This window comes from Bos grunniens, chromosome 21 (assembly GCF_055505025.1).
Source record: "Bos grunniens cultivar Pamir isolate PY7600 chromosome 21, Bosgru_T2T1.0, whole genome shotgun sequence".
In the NCBI taxonomy this organism is placed as follows: domain Eukaryota; kingdom Metazoa; phylum Chordata; class Mammalia; order Artiodactyla; family Bovidae; genus Bos; species Bos grunniens.
The window spans coordinates 20,551,949-20,571,953 of NC_141185.1; the positions used below are offsets into that span (position 1 = coordinate 20,551,949).

The 20,005-nt window shown below is 38.6% G+C and overlaps 1 long non-coding RNA gene and 1 pseudogene across 10 annotated transcripts in view; both read right to left on the reverse strand.

Moving 5' to 3' along the window:
- The window catches only part of LOC147349204 (uncharacterized), a 535,617-nt gene that overhangs the window by 40,029 nt on the left and 475,583 nt on the right, over positions 1–20,005 (reverse strand). The window lies entirely within an intron of this gene.
- Positions 3,340–5,104, reverse strand: LOC147349205 (elongation factor 1-alpha 1-like; annotated as a pseudogene). The gene is made up of 2 exons (XR_015150197.1): positions 4,619–5,104; positions 3,340–4,538 (listed from the first exon to the last, which is right to left on the reverse strand). The product of XR_015150197.1 is annotated as an elongation factor 1-alpha 1-like (transcript).

Here is a 20,005-nt window from a genome sequence, read left to right on the forward strand (position 1 = left end):
TAAAATTGCTCTTCTTCAGTTTAGTTTGCCATAGTAGAAAGAGTATAGGCTTGGAACCAGGCAGAATTTTATTTTTACTAAACCAATAAGTACTCTAGCTACATAATCTTAGGCCAGTTGTTCTTAGGCCAGTTGTTTAAATCTGTAGCGCCTCATTTTTTTTTTTTTTTTCCTTAATAAGCATGCTTCATCATATGTAGATTACATTTCAATAAAGTTAAGGAAAAAATGATACATTTAGAATCCAGATCCTTTTTACTATCTCCACTGTTTCAGTCCTGATCATAGTCAACATCATTTTTCACCTGGCTTATTGCAATATGCTTCTGTTTGCTGAACCTCATTCTTCTGAACTTTAAAAACTACCAGATAGCTATTGTACAGATTTCTTATGACAATCAAGTAATATATTTGAAAACACCTGTCTCTGAATCTAGCCTGTTGGGGAGATAAAATGCCCTTAGATTTCTCAGTGCTCTTATAACAAGCCTTGACCTTCTAAGACATGGAAATGTACATACAATTGGGAATGTTTGCTTTCAGGTTCCATAGAAACATTTTATTCTTCACACATCCTGAGAGTTGGTTCTGCAGCCATGAGTCTGGTTAATTGCTCTTATCCAAAAGTGCCAGATGCTCTAGATGAGGTCCTTAGGTTAAGCCCCAAGGTACCAGAGACAGGAGCTCTATTTCTCTAGGTAGTTACATTTCAAGAGGTATGAAAGCTACAACTTGGTAATATCTTCAGGTTTTAAAAGTAGGAGACCCATGGTTTACATGACTCTTGGAAAGATTCATTTACACTTCAGAGGTTAGAGCGGAAACAAGATTCTTTCCATTCCATTGCAAGATAAAGAAAGGATCAGTGTTTCTTTCCCATACATAAATGGAGAAAACCCAATGTTATCTGTTCACCCAATCTCTGTGATAGATTTTGAAGTTTGTATACATAGACATTAGACCTGTCTACACAGAGTTGCCCCTGGCAAAAGTATGAGACTATAGAAAACAACATCATAATTATTTGCTTTTTAAATACACAATCGTGTGACTGGTTCTGAATGCCTTGTGTGCATTCAATATAAAATGAATAAAAATGAGTTTAAAAATTCTATAGTATTTACATTAGGATTTCAAAACATTCTACTTTAAATGACTGGATTCAATCACCAGGTTTGGAGAAGGTCTCAAGCGAGGTTTGCAGCTGTGTGTCCCTAGAGGGAATGAACTGTATTTCCATTTCTAAAATATCTACAACTTTGGGCAGGTGGTGAGCAGAGAACACAGGTTTCAACATTATTACCACCATTACACATATACACAGAGATGCAGTAGTTCAATGTTTTACCTTGGTGGAGAAAAAAACCACTTAATTAAATGTAAGATCAATTAATAAATATTAATTTAATGACTTAAAGTGCCCAGTTAATGAAAGGCTTATCGATCTATCCGTAGGTTTCTCTCACCTGGATAGAGTTTGCAAACAATCAGTATTACATAATGATGCACAATGTCATTGGCATTATTATGACATTCCTCTAAGTTTCAGGAGGTGGTTGCAGCGGAGCTATCATTTCCCAAGGTCATAAAATCTCACTGCTTTAAAAACTTAAGCAGCCTAGGAGATGACATCACGATGTAGAATGATATTCCCAGAAGCCTTGAAAATGCAAATTGTGGGGGCGCTACAATGACCTTTTAGCTACACCTGTAACTTCCATAATACGGACTAGAAAACAGACAAGCAGCATGTTTAGTCTCTTGCTGACCTTGAGCTAGTTGCTCATTCACCAAAGCTCTATTTGAATTCAGTATTGGCATTCATACCTGAACTTAGAGTAGGAACCTGAACACTGCATGCATATAAAAATGACTAATTTCTGAATTCAATTAACTGATAAACTGTTCCATTGTTCTTTTAGGTATTTTCTGTCTCTGGGTTTAAAGTTAAGTCCTTTTTAAAAATAATTTTTACTAAAATTGCTCAAATCAAACTTCTAAGAAAATGTTCCTTAATGGTATCTGTTTTTCTTAGCTTACAGAAAATTTCTTTCTATCCATTCAATATATAAATATTGACTGTATTTTGTATTTATAACATGCTAGCCACTGGTGGGAATAAAGAAGGAGAAAAACTGTAGAGAATTTTATAATTTCATTAGGAAAGCAAGTCAGTGCCAAAAGGGTGTGATTATGAATACAAATTATATAGAGTTTCAGAAAAAGAGAGACAATTGTGGACCTCCAGGGTCCTAGAAGTGTTTATAGCAATCCAGGAAAATATTCTGAGCATGTAGAAAGGGATTAAAAAGCATAGTAATTGCCACAAGTGAGGGTAGAATGAGGGAGGTGAAACGGGGGGAGGGGGTACAAATTTGAACCTTTGAAAAGGTACAAATTTCTAGTTATAAATAATCGTGTGGATGTAATGTACAACACGGTTATTCTATTTAATAATACTAGACTGCATATTTGAAAGCTGCTGGACATCAGTACAGACCAAGGCAGGACCTGTTGCCTCACATGGCCCTGACAGAACTCACTCTTAATTCACAGTACCACTCATATTAAAAGGAGCCTAACTTCTGAGGCCAGATGTACAAACATGAGTAAAGTCCCAGTCTTTTCAAAACACACTGAAAAATATACTCTAACATTGGAAACATGGAATTGTTTCCTCAATTGAGGAAACGTTACATTACAATGCATTGTAATGAAAGTTTACCACGCAGCTTTGTATTATGCCTATAGGTTACGGAACTTCATCTTCCTAAAACACGGTTTAAAACTTTTGTTTGTTTTTCTCTAACTGCTTGAAGCAGGGTTAATTAATAAATTAACCCCCCTCCTTTTTTTTAGCCTCCAGCATGTTTTATTTTTCCTAGAACCTATGTACAATTAATTCTAGCAAGGCAGTACTCAATACTGTTCAAGCCTCACATTTTGGATTAACTACTTAATATTATAAATGTGAATGCACATCCTCATAACTGGGAAACTAAATGACATAGATTTACTCATTATTTATGTAACCATACAAAATTTTATATGCAACAGGCACTTTTATACTATAGAATCTGACCTTATGAACTAGCTTACGTATAAAACATGGTTACTCTTTGCTCATCTGTCATAACTTAGAAAGTGTTGCACCAATGCTTAAGATGGTATTGAAACAGATGAGTTCTCAACACAAGGTTAACAAACTTGAAGCTCCACCCTAGAAATACAAACCCATAAATTGAAAATTGTTTTACCAGAAATAGATTATGAGCAACCCTTACCAAAGTAGTACCATAGGGAGTTACTGTGTTGACTCAAAGAAGACACAGATTTCTCACTAAACTTTTTTTAATGGGTCTCAAATTCTGTGACAGATTTTTTGGTCAAGTTGTTTTCATTAAAAAGTACTGATTTTAAAAACCGATAACTTAAACTGCCACACACAAAACATATGGTCCACAAAAACATTCTCCTTTCCTTCTGAAGGTTTTACGATGCACTGTTATCGTTAACCAGTCTTTTACTATTAAACTTCAATGGCCAAATGAGACAAACAGTTCTGAGACCATTCTTCCACCACTGCTTAAGACTGGGGTGGCAGGCATTGGGGATATTATTCATTCAGCCTTCTGAGCTTTCAGGGTAGACGTGGTGACCTTGCCATCTCCAGCTGCCTTCTTGTCCACTGCTTTGATGACACCCACAGCGACTGTCTGTCTCATGTCACGCACAGCAAAATGCCCCAGGGGAGGAGAGTCAGAGAAGCTCTTGACACATCTGGGCTTGCCAGGAACCGTATCAATGATAGCAGCATCACCAGATTTCAAGAGTTTAGGGCCATCTTCCAGCTTTTTGCCGTAACGATGATCAATTTTCTTCTTCAGCTCAGCAGACTTGCAAGCAATGTGAGCAGCGTGACAGTCCAGCACAGGTGCATATCCAGCACAGATTTGGCCTGGATGGGTCAAAATAATCACCTGAGCTATGAAGCCAGCTGCTTCCTTTGGTGGATCATTTTTGCTGTCACCAGCCACATTGCCATGATGAATGTCTTTGACAGACACGTTCTTGACATTGAAGCCCACATTGTCCCCAGAAAGGGCTTCACTCAGTGCTTCAAGGTGCATTTCTACAGACTTCAGCTGTTACATTGACTGGAGCAAAGGTGACCACCATGCCAGGTTTGAGAACACCAGTCTCCACACAACCCACAGGGACAGTACCAATGTCACCAATTTTATAGACATCCTGGAGGGGCAAATGCAAGATTTGTCAGTTGGACGTGTTGGTGGCAGAATGCAATCCAGAGCTTCAAGCAGGGTGATTCCACTGGCATTGCCGTCCTTATGGGTGACTTTCCATCCCTTGAATCATGGCATGTTAGCACTTGGCTCCAGCATGCTGTCGCCATTCCAGCCAGAAATTGACACAAATGCTACTGTGTCAGGGTTGTAGCCAATTTTCTTAACATAGGTGCTGACTCCTTAACAATTCCCTCATATCTCTTCTGGCTGTAGGATGGCTCAGTGGAATCCTTTTTTTTAATTTTATTTTTTAACTTTACAACATTGTATTGGTTTTGCCATATATCAACATGAATCCGCCACAGGTATACATTTTGTTAACTCCAACAATTAATTGTTTCACACCCAGAGTGTAAGCCAGAAGGGCATGTTCATGGGTCTGCCCATTCTCGGAGATACAGGCTTCAAACTCACCAACACCAGGAGCAACAATCAGGGCAGCACAGTCAGCCTGGGATGTGCCTGTAATCATGATTTTGATGAAGTCTCTATGTCCTGAGGCATCAGTGATGGTAACGTAATACATGCTGGTCTCAGATTTCCACAGGGAGATATCAGTGGTGACACCATGCTCATGTTCAGCTTCAGTTTGTCCAAGACTCAGGCATATTTGAAGGAGCCCTTTCCCATCTCAGCAGCCTCCTTCTTGGACTTTTCAATTGTTCTGTTGTCGATCCCACCACATTTGTAGATCAGATGGCCAGTCGTGGTAGACTTCCCTGAATCTACGTGCCCGATGACAACGATGTTAATGTGGGTCTTTTCCTTTCCCATTTTTGCTTAGGTTTAATGGTGGTTTTCACACCTGTGTCCTGGCGGCAAACCCGTTGTGAAAAAGCAATAAATTACCCTTTTTAAACCAGAAGGAATGAAGAGGCTGAACCAAAGCGGAAATAATGCCCAGTTGTGGATGTGTCCGGTAGTGAAAGTAAAGTCCGAGGCTATTAAGAACAATATTGCGTAGGAACCTGGAATGTTAGCTCCATGAATCAAGGTAAATTGGAAATTTTCAAACAGGAGATGGCAACAGTGAACATCGATATTTTAGGAATCAGTGAACAAAAATGGATGGGAATGAGTAATTTAATTCCAATGACCATTATATCTAATACTGTGGGCAAGAATCCCTTAGAAGAAATGGAGCAGCCCTCATAGTCAACAAAAGAGTCCAGAATGCAGTACTTGGGTGCAATCTCAAAAATGACAGAATGATCTCTGTTCATTTCCAAGACAACCATTCAGTATCATAGGAATTCAAACTATGCACAAACCACTAATGCCAAAGAAGATGAAGTTGAACATATCTACGAAGACCTACTAGACCTGCTAGATGTAACACCAAAAAAAAGATGTCCTTTTCATCATAGGGGACTGAAATCCAAAAGTAGGAAGTCAAGAGATACCTGCAGTAACAGGCAACTTTGACCCTGGAGTACAAAATGAATCAGGGCAAAGGCTAGCAAGGTTTTGCCAAGAGAATGCACTGGTCAGAGCAAACACCCTCTTCCAAGAACACAAGAGATGACTCTACACATGGACATCAACAGATGGTCAATTCCAAAATCAGACTGATCATAGTATTTGCAGCCAAAGGTGGAAAAGCTCTCTACAGTTAGCAAAAATAAGACCAGGAGCTGACTGTGGCTCAGATCATGATCTCCTTATTGCAAAATTCAGATGTAAGTTGAATAAAGTAGGGGAAACCACTATTTTCATGATAATACAGTGGAAGTGACAGATTCAAGGGATGAGATCAGATAGAGTGCCTGAAGAAGTATACATGGAGGTTCATAGCAGCGTACATGAGGTGGTAATCAAAACCATCCCCAAGGAAAAGAAATGCAAGGCAAATGGTTGTCTGAGGAGGCCTTACAAATAGCTGAGAAAAGAAGAAAACTGAAAGAAAAATGAGAAAAGGCAAGATACCCATCTGAATGCAGAATTCCAAAGAATAGCAAGAAGAGATAAGAAAGCCTTCTTAAGTGAACAATGCAAAGAAATAAGAGGAAAATAACAGAATGGGAGAGACTGGAGATCTCTTAAAGAAAATTAGAGATACCAAGGGAAAATTTCATGCAAAGATGGGCATAATAAAGGACAGAAATGGTATGGACCTAACAGAAGCAGAAGATATTAAGAGAAGGTGGCAAAAATACACAGAGGAACTATACAAAAATGTCTTCATGACTGAGATAACCACAATGGTGTGATCAGTCACCTAGAGCAAGACATTCTGGAGTATGAAGTCAAGTCACCTTAGGAAGCATTGGAAGTGATAGAATTGCAGCTGAGCTGTTTCAAATCCTAAACCGCTGCACTCAATATGCCCGCAAATTTGGAAAACTCAGCATTGGCCACAGAACTGGAAAAGGTCAGTTTTCATTCCAATCCCAAAGAAGGGCAATGCCAAAGAATGTTCAAACTATTGCATAGTTGTACTCACTTCACATGCTAGCAAGGTAATGCTGAAAATTCTTCAAGCTATGCTTCAGTAGTCCACGAACCGAGAAATTCCAGATGTACAAGATGGATTTAGAAAAGGCAAAGGAACCAGAGATCAAATTGCCTGCATCTGTTGGATCACAGAAAAAGCAAGGGCATTCCAGAAAAAAATCTGCTTCTCCTTCATTGACTACAAAAAAGCCTTTGACTGTGTTGATCACAACAAACTGTGGAAAATTCTGCAGGAGATGGAAATACCAGACCAACTTACATGCCTTCTGAGAAACCTGTATGCAGGTCAAGAAGCAACAGAACCGGACATGGAACAACAGAACTGTTTGAAAATTGGGAAAGGAGTACATCAAGGCTGTATATTGTCACCCAGCTTATTTAACTTCTATGTAGAGTACATCATGTGAAATGCTGGAAAGCCTGAAGCTCAAGCTGTAATCAAGATTGCCAGGAGAAATATCAATAACCTCAGATATGCAGAGAACACCACCCTAATGGTAGAAAGCAAAGAAGAACTAAAGAGCCTCTTGATGAAGGTGAAAGAGGAGAATAAAAAAGCTGGCTATAAACTCAACATTCAAAAAACAAAGACAGTGGCAACTGGTCCTGTCACTTCATGGCTAATAGCTGGGGATAAATGGAAACAGAAACATTGACAGACTATTTTCTTGGGCTCCAAAATCACTCTGGATTGTGACTGCAGCCATGAAATTAAAAGATGCTTGCTCCTTGGAAGAAAAGCTATGACAAACCTAGAGGGTGTATTAAAAAACAGAGACATCACTTTGCTAGCAAAGGTCCGTATAGTCAAAGCTATGGTTTTTCCAGTAGTCATGTATGGATGTGAGAGTTGGACCATAAAGTCGACTGAGCACCAAAGACTTGATTTTTTCAAACTGTGGTGCTGGATAAGACTCTTGAGAGACCTTTGGACAGTAAGGAGATCAAGCCAATCAACATAAAGGAAATCAACCCTGACTGTTCATTGTAAGGACTGATGCTGGAACTGAGCTCTAATACTTTGGCCACCTGATATCCTGATGCTGAGAAAGACTGAAGGCAGGAGGAGAAGGAGATGGCAGAGGCTGGATGGCGTAACTGATTCAATGGACTTGAGTTTGAGCAAACTCCAGGAGACAGTGAAGGACAGGGAAACCTGGCAGGCTGCAGTTCATGGGGTCACAAAGAGTCGGATATGACTGAGTGACTAAACAACAACCACCACCCTTGTTTTAAAAAAAAAAAAAAGAGTATTTTAAAATATATGATCACATTTGAAAATATTTTTCCACCAATTTTTTTGAGTAATTGTGGTATACTAGGTACTATTTTAGGTACTGCAGATTTTTCAGGTTTTCATGAAATAAGCATGACTAATGCCATCTCTTTCAGTTTATAGAAGTCAAAAAAACTGAGTCAAAAAAATTTGATGAGTCAAAAAAATTTTAAAAGCTGAAATAACCAATCCATAATCTCACAACAGGGAAGTAATGTGATTAGGACTTGGGCCCAGATCTTATGACCTTAAATCTTTTGTTGTTTGAATTGCACAAGACTGTTTTCCCAGCAAAAGTTCAATAACAATATGCTAAATAGGAAAATGGCATTTTAAGAATATGAAATTAGAAGCTCCATAGCTTTGGGGTGGAAAGACACTGGGCAGCAAACCTAAGGAACTGAATGTTTGGGCATTTAATTGATATGAGAGTAGAGAGAAGGTAAACTCATATGTCAGGTCACTGAATCATTCATTCTTTCAAAAAAAAAAAAATCTAACACCTACATGCTAGTCACTGAATAGACAGGGTTACAGAAAGTATGAGGTTTGGAGAAGAATAATAGTGTCTGTGATGTCACATGTACATGTGTGGTACTTGCTCAGTCATGTCCAACTCTGTGATCCCATGACTGTAGCCCATTAGGCTCCTCTATCCATGGAATTCTCCAGGCAGGAATACTGGAGTGGGTGCCATTTCCTTCTCCAGGGGATCTTCCCAACCCCAGAATCAAATCTAGGTCTCTTGCATTGCAGGCAGATTCTTTACCCTCTGAACCACCAGGGAAGCGATAGCACATACATTGACAGACGTAAAGATAAGCAGGATAGTTGAAAACTAAAGTCAACAGTTTTTTAGTTATGGTTTTTAGTTTAGTTTGCACTAAGAATGATTTATATAGAATTTGCATTTGTTAACTCAACATTGGAATTGAGAAAAGGAGTTATGTCTAGTATTAAATAATTCAGAAATTGGCATGGTAATATAGTTTAAAATCATAACTATAAAGCTAATCACAAGGGACATGTTGTGTGATTAATTAAAGGAAATGCCAGAATAGGCAAATAAAGAAACAAAGTAGATTAGGGGTTACCTAGGACAGATTGGAAAGAGGTAGGGAGATTGAAAGGTGATGGCTAAGGGCTATGGGGGAATGAAAATCGTATTAATAACTATTGTAATAGATATATATACCCTGTGACTATACTAAGAGCCATTGAATTGTACACTTTAAATGAAGGAATTGTATGTCATGTGAATTATATCTTAACAAAGCTTCTAAATACAAAACCATAACTATAGATGAGTTATCAGAGACATACTAAATAAAAAAAAATCCAAAGGACCAAAGAGACTGACTTTTAAGGAACAGTTATAATTAAATAGCAAGTGATAAATAAGATGGCAACCAAAATATTCAAAATCTCATTGAGCAAATGCCCTATATTTGAAAAGCTAAAACATCATTGAGATAATTTATAGTGCCCATAAGAACACATACAGTTTCAGAAGCTAAAAGTTTCAGACAGATAAGGTATGAATAAATAAATGGGAAGTACAGTAAGTAAATCCATTATGATTATACAGTGGAAGTTACAAATAGATTCAAGGGATTAGATCTGATAGACACAGTGCCTGAAGAACTATGGACAGAGGTTCGTGACACTGTACAGGAGGCAGGGACCAAGACCGTCCCCAAGAAAAAGAAATGCAAAAAGGCAAAATGGTTGTCTGAGGAGATCTTACAAATAGCTGTGAAAAGAAGAGAGAAGCAAAAGGCAAAGGAAAAAAGGAAAGATATACCCATTTGAATGGAGAGTTCCAAAGACTAGCTAGGAGACATAAGAAAGCCTTCCTCAGTGACCAATGCAAAGAAATAGAAGAAAACAATAGAATGGGAAAAACTAGAGATCTTTTCAAGAAAATTAGAGATACCAAGGGAAAATTTCATGCAAAGATGGGCACAATAAAGGACAGAAATGGTATGGACCTAACAGAAGCAGAAGATATTAAGAAGAGGTGGCAAGAATACACAGAAGAATTACACAAAAAAGATCTTCATGACACAGATAATCATGATGGTGTGATCACTCACCTAGAGCCAGACATCCTGGAATGCGAAGTCAAGTGGGCCTTAGGAAGCATCACTACAAACAAAGCTAGTGGAGGTGATGAAATTCCAGTTGAACTATTTCAAATTCTAAAAGAAGATGGTATGAAAGTGCTGCACTCAATATGTCAGCAAATTTGGAAAACTCAGCAGTGGCCTCAGGACTGGAAAAATTCAGTTCTCATTCCATTCCCAAAGAAAGGCAATGCCAAAGAATGTTCAAACTACCACACAATTAATTGCGTTCATCTCACACGCTAGCAAAGTAATGCTCCAAATTCTCAAAGTCAGGCTTCAACACTACATGAACTGTGAACTTCCAGATGTTCAAGCTGGATTTAGAAGCCAGAGGAACCAGAGATCAAATTGCCAACATTCACTGGATCATCATAAAAGCAAGAGAGTTCCAGAAAAACATCTACTTCTGTTTTATTATCTATGCCAAAGTCTTTGACGTGTGGGTCACAACAAACTGTGGGAAATTCTTAAAGAGAAGGGAATACCAGACCACCTGACCTGGCTCCTGAGAAATCTGTATGCAGGTCAAGAAGCAACAGTTAGAACTGCACATGGAACAACAGACTGGTTCCAAGTAGGAAAAGGAGTACCTCAAGGCTGCATATTGTCACCCTGCTTATTTAACTTATATGCACAGTACATCATGAGAAATGCTGGACTTGATGAAGCACAAACTGGAATTAAGATTGCCGGGAGAAATATCAATAACCTCAGATATGCAGATGACACCACTCTTATGGCAACAGTGAAGAAGAGCTAAAGAGCCTCTTGATGAAAGTGAAAGCAGAGAGTGAAAAAGTTGGCTTAAAGCTCAACATTCAGAAAACTAAGATCATGGCATCCGGTCCCATCACTTCATGGCAAATAGATGGGGAAACAATGACAAGACTTTTATTGGGTGGGGGGCTCCAAAATCACTGTAGATTGTGACTGCAGCCATGAAACTAAAATACATTTGCTCCTTGGAAGAGCAGTTATGACCAACCTAGACAGCATGTTAAAAAGCAGAGACATTACTTTGTCAACAAGAGTCCATCTAGTCAAAGCTATGGTTTTTCCCGTAGTCATGTATGGATGTGAGAGTTGAACTATAAAGAAAGCTGATTGCCGAAGAATTGATGCTTTTGAACTATGGTGTTGGAGAAGACTCTTGAGAGTCCTTTGGACTGCAAGGAGATCCAACCAGTCTATCCCAGAGGAGATCAGGTGTTCATTGGAAGGACTGAAGCTGAAACTCCAATTCTCTGGCCACCAGATGCAAAGAGCTGACTCATTGGAAAAGACCTGATGCTGTGAAAGATTGATGGCAGGAGGAGAAGGGGATGACAGAGGATGAGATGGTTGGATGGCATCTCTGACTCAATGGACATGGGTTTGGGTGGACTCCAGGAGTTGGTGATGGACAGGGAGGCCTGGAATGCTCTGGTTCATGGGGTTGCAAGAGTTGGACACGACTGAGTGACTGAACTGAACTGGATCATGGGATGACTGATTCTTGCACGGAGATAGAAAAGACTGCCTTCAGAAAGCAATTTGAATTTTAATTTGCTTTGAATTGTAATTTGAAATTAATTACATGGTTGAATTGTAATTTGAAATTAAAGAGTTAAATAAAGAGTATTTGAAGAAAATATATTGAATACAAAGGATTGAAGGGTGCAGTGTGATGGGAGCAAAGAAACCAAGAGTTCCTTAGCTGTTTACAGACCATGTAGGGTCTTTACAGTTCACATCAAATGAATTGTCCTTAACCAAAGACAATGAGACATTACCAAAGGATTTTAAGGATGGGAGACATAGCAACATGATAAAATTAACACTTGCAATTTAAAGAACTAATTAAAGATGGACTGAAAAAATAAAGACAGTCAAGACACTAGTATCATCCAGTCAATAGATCTTCGTATCTTAAGGGTGGCAGTGATTGTAGTGGAGATGGAGAATAAAGGGACAAGCAACATTTAAGAGGAAATTTTGGCAAGGTTTTTTAAGACACTAAATAATGATAATGAAGGGAAAAGAAAAGGTTGTCAGTCTTGTTCCTGTGCTTTTGTGACAGGATGGTGACAATCTTCAGTTAACAATAGAAAGGGTGGAAAAAGATGAGTCTAGTCTTCATCTCCATATAGGGGGTAATCAGAGCATTGGAAATGGATCAAAACAAAATGAGAACAGTGAGTGAAGAATGATAAAATAAGAAACATGCAGACAAGAACGAGAAGGAATGAATATGGATTCAGAAGAAAAAACAGGAAAGAAAGTGTTTTAACATGGAAGCTTGAGAAAAGTAGTTTTCAAGGAGGAGAAGGGTAGTCTTCAGTTTCACATGATTCTGAAATATTAAATGAGACATCACTGTAAAGAGCCATCAGGATAGGCGGAAGGGAGGGCTTTGGGGAACTTACTGAGTACTGACTGGTGGTTTACTCGCTCAGTCCTGTCCAACTCTTGCAACCCCATGGACTGTAGCCTACCAGCCTCCTCTGTCCATGGAATTCTCCAGGCAAGAATACTGGAGTGGGTTGCCATTTTCTTCTCCAGGGGATCGGCCCAACCCAGGAATCAAACTTGGGTCTCCTGCATTGCAGGTAGATTCTTTACTGACTGAGCTACATACCATACCAGGGCTGCAAATGGGCAGGAAGCTGGATTGCAGTGACTTGAGGCAGGAGTCAGGTACAATGAATAAAGAAATTCTGAGAAAATAAATTATTTTATTTTTTTGCAGTAAAAAATTTTAAGATCTACTCTCTTAACAACTTTAAAATATACAATACGGTATTAACCATAGTCACCATGCTGTGCTTTATATCTCCATGACTTATTTATAACTAGGAGTTTGTGCCATTTGACTTCCTGCACCTGTTTGGCCCACACTACAGCCCTCACCCTGGCAACCATCAGTCTGTTCTCTGTATCTATGGGCTTCGTTTTCTTGTTGTTGTTTTGTTTGCTTTTAGATTCCACATATAAGTGAAGTTATACAAGATTTGTCTTTCTCTGTCTTATTTCATTTAATGAATACCTTCAAGGTCCATCCATGCGGCCTCAGGTAGTAAGTTTTCATTCTTTTTATGGCTGATCAATATTCCATGGTATATATATACAGCACACCTTATGTAGTCATTTTTCCATTGACGGACACTCACATTGTTTCCATATCTTGGCAATTGTAAATAATGTTGCAATGAATATGTGGGCACATATATATTTTTGAATTAGTGTTTTCATTTTCTTTAAATAAATGTCCACAAGTGGAATTTCTGGATCATCCAATAGCTCTAGTTTTAATTTTTCGAAAAGCTTCCATATTTTTTTCCACATGGCTGCACCAATTTTGGAGAATCCCCCAAAAGTGTACAAGGGTTCCCTTTTCTCTACATTCTTGCTAACACTTATTCCTTGTCTTTTTTTAATAGCCATTGTGACAGGTCTGAGGTGGTACCTCACTGTGGTTTTGATTTGCATTTCTTTGATGATTATCGATCTTGTTGGCTACCTGTATACCTTCTGTGGGAAAATGTTTACTCAGATTCTGTGCTCGCTTTTTACTTTTTATTGAAGGATAATTATTTTACAGAATTTTGTTGTTTTCTGTCAAATCTCAACATGAATCAGCCATAGGTATACATATATCCCTTCCCTTTTGAACCTCCCTCCCATATGCCACCCCATCCCACCCCTCTAGGTTGATACAGAGCCCCTTATTGTGTTTCCTGAGACATACAGCAATTCCCATTAGCTATTTTACATATGGTAATGTAAGTTTCCATGTTCCTCTTTCCATGCATCTCACTCTCTCCTCCTGTCTCCCCATGTCCATAAGTCTATTCTCTATGTATGTTTCTCCATGGCTGCCCTGAAAATGAATTCTTCAGTACTATTCTTCTAGATTATGTATATATGCATTAGAATGCAATATTTCCCTTTCTCTTTCTGACTCACTTCACTCTATATAATAGGTTCTAGGTTCATCCACCTCATCAGAACTAACTCAAGTGCATTCCTTTTATGTCTGAGTATTACTTTGCCAACAAAGGTTCGTCTAGTCAAGGCTATGGTTTTTCCTGTGGTCATGTATGGATATGAGAGTTGGACTGTGAAGAAGGCTGAGCGCCGAAGAGTTGATGCTTTTGAACTGTGGTGTTGGAGAAGACTCTTGAGAGTCCCTTGGAGTGCAAGCAGATCCAACCAGTCCATTCTAAATGAGATCAGCCCTGGGTGTTCTTTGGAAGGAATGATGCTAAAGCTGAAACTCCAGTACTTTGGCAAGCTAATGCGAAGAGTTGACTCATTGGAAAAGACTGATGCTGGGAGGGATTGGGGGCAGGAGGAGAAGGGGATGACAGAGGATGAGATGGCTGGATGGCATCACTGACTCGATGGACGTGAGTCTGGGTGAACTCCGGGAGTTGGTGATGGACAGGGAAGCGTGCTGTGATTCATGGGGTCGCAAAGAGTCGGACACGACTGAGTGACTGAACTGAACTGAATATTCCATTGTGTATGTATGTACCACAACTTCTTTATCCATTCATCTGTTGATGGACATCTAGATTGCTTCCATGTTCTAGCTATTATAAGTAGTGCTGCTATGAACAATGGGATACACGTGTCTTTTTCAATTTTGGTTTCCTCGGGGTATGTGCCTAGGAGTGGGATTGCTGGGTCATATGGTGGTTTTCTTCATAGTTTTGTTTTGTTTTTTTTTTAAAGAATCTGCATACCATCTTCCATAGTGACTGTATCAATTTACATTCACACTAACAGTGCAAGAGTGTTCCATTTTCTCCACACCCTCTCCAGCATTTGTTTGTAGACTTTTTGATGATGGCCATTCTGACTGGTGTTAAGGTGATATCTCACTGTAGTTTTGACTTGCATTCTCTAATAATGAGCAAAATTGAGCATCTTTTCATGTATTTGTTAGCCATCTGTATGTCTCCTTTGGGGAAATGTCTGTTTAGGTCTTTCCCCCATTTTTTGATTGGGTTGTTTGTTTTTCTGGCACTGAGTTGTATGAGCTGCTTGTATATTTTGTAAATTAATCCTTTGTCAGTTGTTTCATTTGCTATTTCTTTCTCCCATTTTGAGGGTTGTCTTTTCACCTTGCTTATAGTTTCCTTTGCTGTGCAAAAGCTTTTAAGTTTAATCAGGTCCCACTTGATTACTTTTGTTTTTATTTCCATTACTCTAGGAGGTAGGTCATAGAGGATCTTGCTTTGATTTATGTCATCGAGTGTTCTGCCTATGTTTTCCTCTAAGAGGTTTATAGTTTCTGGTCTTACATTTAGGTCTTTAATCCATTTTCACTTTATCTTTGTGTATGGTGTTCAGAAGTGTTCTAATTTCATTCTTTCACTTTCTTCTAGCTGTCCAGTTTTCCCAATGCCATTTATTGAAGAGGCTGTCTTTGCCCCATTGTATGTTCTTGCCTCCTTTGTCAAAAACAAGGTACCCATAGGTGCATGGATTTCTTTCTGAACTTTCTATCTTGTTGATTGGTCTTTATTTCTGTTTTTGTGCCAGTACCATACTGTCTTGATGACTGTAGCTTTGTAGTATAATCTGAAGTCAGGAAAGTTGATTCCTCCATCTCCATTCTTCTTTCTCAGGACTGCTTTGGCTATTCAGGGTCTTTTGTATTTCCATATGAATTATGAATTTTTTTGTTCTAGTTTTGTGAAAAACGCCATTGGTGATTTGATAGGGGTTGCACTGAATTTGTAGATTGCATTTGGTAGTATAGTCATTTTCACAATATTGATTCTTCCTACCCAGGAACATGGAATATCTCTCCATCTGAATATGTCATTTTTTATTTATTTCATTAGTGTCTTATAATTTTCTGTGTACAGTTCTTTTGTCTCCTTAGATAAGTTTATTCCTAGATAGTTAATTCTTTTTGTTGCAATGGTGAATGGAATTGATTCCTTAATTTCTCTTATGATATTTCATTGTAAGTATATAGAAATCCAAGTGATTTCTGTGTATTGATTTTGTATACTGCAACTTTACTAAATTTAATGATTAACTCTAGTAATGTTCTTATACTATCTTTAGGGTTTTCTATGTACAGTATCATGTCATCTGCAAACAGTGAGAGCTTTACTTCTTCTTTTCTGATCTGGATTCCTTTTATTGCTTTTTCTTCTGATTGCTGTAGCTAGAACTTCCAGAACTATGTTGAGTAATAGTGGTGAAAGTGAACACCCTTGTCTTGTTCCTGATCTTAGGGAGAATGTTTTCAGTTTTCCAGCATTGACAATAATGTTAGCTATTCAGTTCAGTTCAGGCACTTAATCATGTCCGACTCTTTGTAACCCCATGAATCGCAGCACACCAGGCGTCCCTGTCCATCACCAACTCTCGGAGTTTACTCAAACTCATGTCCATCGAGTTGGTAATGCCATCAAGCCATCTCATCCTCTGTTGTCCCCTTTTCCTCCTGCCCCCAATCCCTGCCAGCATAAAGGTCTTTTCCAATGAGTCAACTTTTCGCATGAGGTGGCCAAAGTATTGGAGTTTCAGCTTCAGCATCAGTCCTTCCAATGAACACCCAGGACTGATCTCCTTTAGGATGGACTGGCTGGATCTCCTTGCAGTCCAAGGGACTCACAAGAGTCTTCTCCAACACCACAGTTCAAAACTTGTTGTCTCACAATATCTGTATGTCAGGCTCTCTGTTCAGAGAATGACCAAGCCTAAATCATATAGCCCTCATAGGAAGTTCACAGCAGAAGTGTGTTTTTTCAAGGTGAGCAGAATTGCATCTTTCTGACTTCTGTCCAATTTACAGATACACTTTTCCTCTTTTAGGAGCTCATCTGATTAGGTCAGCCCCACAAAGGATATTACTTCTTTGAATAATTCAACCTATTATATCTATAACTCCCTTTTGCCATATAATATACTCATTAGAGTACCAGAGTAGAAAGTCTTATCAGAGGAGCACTTCCTCAGTGACATTGTTTATAATTGCTGCTCAGTGGTGATTAAACAAAGAATAACTTTTAGTTAGTTTCAGTATCATTTTTAAGTTCTCTACAGACAGTGTACTCCTTCATTACCTACACTCTGGGTAGACTGTTCTATTTCTGCAGATAATACCACTCTAATGGCAGAAAGAAAAGAGGAACTAAAGAGTCTCTTGATGAGGGTGAAAGAGGAGAGTGAAAAAGCTGGCTTACAACTCAATATTAAAAAAACTAAGATAATGGCAGCCAGTCCCATCACTTAGTGACAAATAGAAGAAGGAAAGGTGGAAGCAGTGACAGATTTTCTCTTGGGCTCTAAAGTCACTGCAGATGTTGACTGCAGCCATGAAATTAGGTGACTGCTTCTTGGCAGGAAAGCTGTGACAAACCTAGGCAGTGTATTAAAAAGCAAAGATATCACTTTGCCAATAAAGGTCCATATATTCAAGGTTATGGTCTTTCCAGTAGTCATGTACGGATGTGAGAGCTGGACAATAAAGAAGGCAGAGTGCTGAGGAATTGATGCTTTCAGACTGTGGTGCTGGAGAAGACTCCTAAGAGTCTCTTAGACAGCAAGGAGATCAAACCAGTCAATGCTAAAGGAAGTCAACTCTGAATACTCTTTGGAAGGACTGATGCTGAAGCTCCAATACTTTGACCACCTGATGCAAACAGCCTACTCATTGTAAAAGACCCTACCACTGGAAAAGATTGAAGGCAGAAAGAGAATAAGGTGACAGAGGATGAGATGGTTGGATAGCATCACCAATTAAATGGACATGAAATTGGGCAAACTCCAAGAGATCATAAAGGACAGGGAGGTCTGGCATGCTGCAGTCCATGGGGTCACAAAGGGTCGGACATGACTTGGCAACTGAACAACATTACTGTTTTGAGTATCAAAAATTTACCTAATGAGATATTTGATATAGCTCAGGAGGTTTTTTTTTTTTTTTTTTTTTTTTTCCTGGCATAATATCACAGTGCCAACTTGTTTATTTTAATACAATAGTTGGGGAGGAATAAATTTTCCTCTACCCTTTTAAGTTCTTCTGACTGATCTAAAATTAAATTGAGTTTATTTTTGTGTATGGTGTTAGAAAGTGGTCTAGTTTCATTCTTTTACACGTGGTTGACCAGATTTCCCAGCACCACTTGTTAAAGAGATTGTCTTTAATCCATTGTATATTCTTGCCTCCTTTGTCAAAGATAAGGTGTCCATATGTGCGTGGATTTATCTCTGGGCTTTCTATTTTATTCCATTGATCTATATATCTGTCTTTGTGCCAGTACCATACTGTCTTGATAACTGTGGCTTTGTAGTAGAGCCTGAAGTCAGGTAGGTTGATTCCTCCAGTTCCATTCTTCTTTCTCAAGATCACTTTGGCTATTCGAGGTTTTTTGTTTTTCCATACAAATTGTGAAATTATTTGTTCCAGCTCTGTGAAGAATACTGTTGGTAGCTTGATAGGGATTGCGTTGAATCTATAAATTGCTTTGGGTAGTATACTCATTTTCACTATATTGATTCTTCCAATCCATGAACATGGTATATTTCTCCATCTATTAGTGTCCTCTTTGATTTCTTTCACCAGTGTTTTATAGTTTTTTATATATAGGTCTTTAGTTTCTTTAGGTAGATATATTCCTAAGTATTTTATTCTTTCCGTTGCAATGGTGAATGGAATTGTTTCCTTAATTTCTCTCTCTGTTTTCTCATTATTAGTGTATAGGAATGCAAGGGATTTGTGTGTGTTCATTTTATATCCTGCAACTTTACTATAGTCATTGATTAGTTCTAGTAATTTTCTGGTGGAGTCTTTAGGGTTTTCTATGTAGAGGATCATGTCATCTGCAAATAGTGAGAGTTTTACTTCTTCTTTTCCAATTTGGATTCCTTTTATTTCTTTTTCTGCTCTGATTGCTGTGGCCAAGACTTCCAATAAACTCAAAATGGATTAAAGATCTAAACGTAAGACCAGAAACTATAAAACTCCTAGAGGAGAACATAGGCAAAACACTCTCTGACATACATCACAGCAGGATCCTCTATGACCCACCTCCCAGAATATTGGAAATAAAAGCAAAAATAAACAAATGGGACCTAATTAACCTTAAAAGCTTCTGCACATCAAAGGAAACTATTAGCAAGGTGAAAAGACAGCCTTCAGAATGGGAGAAAATAATAGCAAATGAAGCAACTGACGAACAACTAATCTCAAAAATATACAAGCAACTCCTACAGCTCAACTCCAGAAAAATAAATGACCCAATCAAAAAATGGGCCAAAGAACTAAATAGACATTTCTCCAAAGAAGACATACAGATGGCTAACAAACACATGAAAAGATGCTCAACATCACTCATTATCAGAGAAATGCAAATCAAAACCACTATGAGATACCATTTCACACCAGTCAGAATGGCCGCGATCCAAAAGTCTACAAATAATAAGTGCTGGAGAGGGTGTGGAGAAAAGGGAACCCTCTTACACTGTTGGTGGGAATGCAAACTAGTACAGCCACTATGGAGAACAGTGTGGAGATTCCTTAAAAAACTGGAAATAGAACTGCCTTATGATCCAGCAATCCCACTGCTGGGCATACACACTGAGGAAACCAGAAGGGAAAGAGACACGTGTACCCCAATGTTCATCGCAGCACTGTTTATAATAGCCAGGACATGGAAGCAACCTAGATGTCCATCAGCAGATGAATGGATAAGAAAGCTGTGGTACATATACACAATGGAGTATTACTCAGCCATTAAAAAGAATACATTTGAATCAGTTCTAATGAGGTGGATGAAACTGGAGCCTATTATACAGAGTGAAGTAAGCCAGAAGGAAAAACAGAAATACAG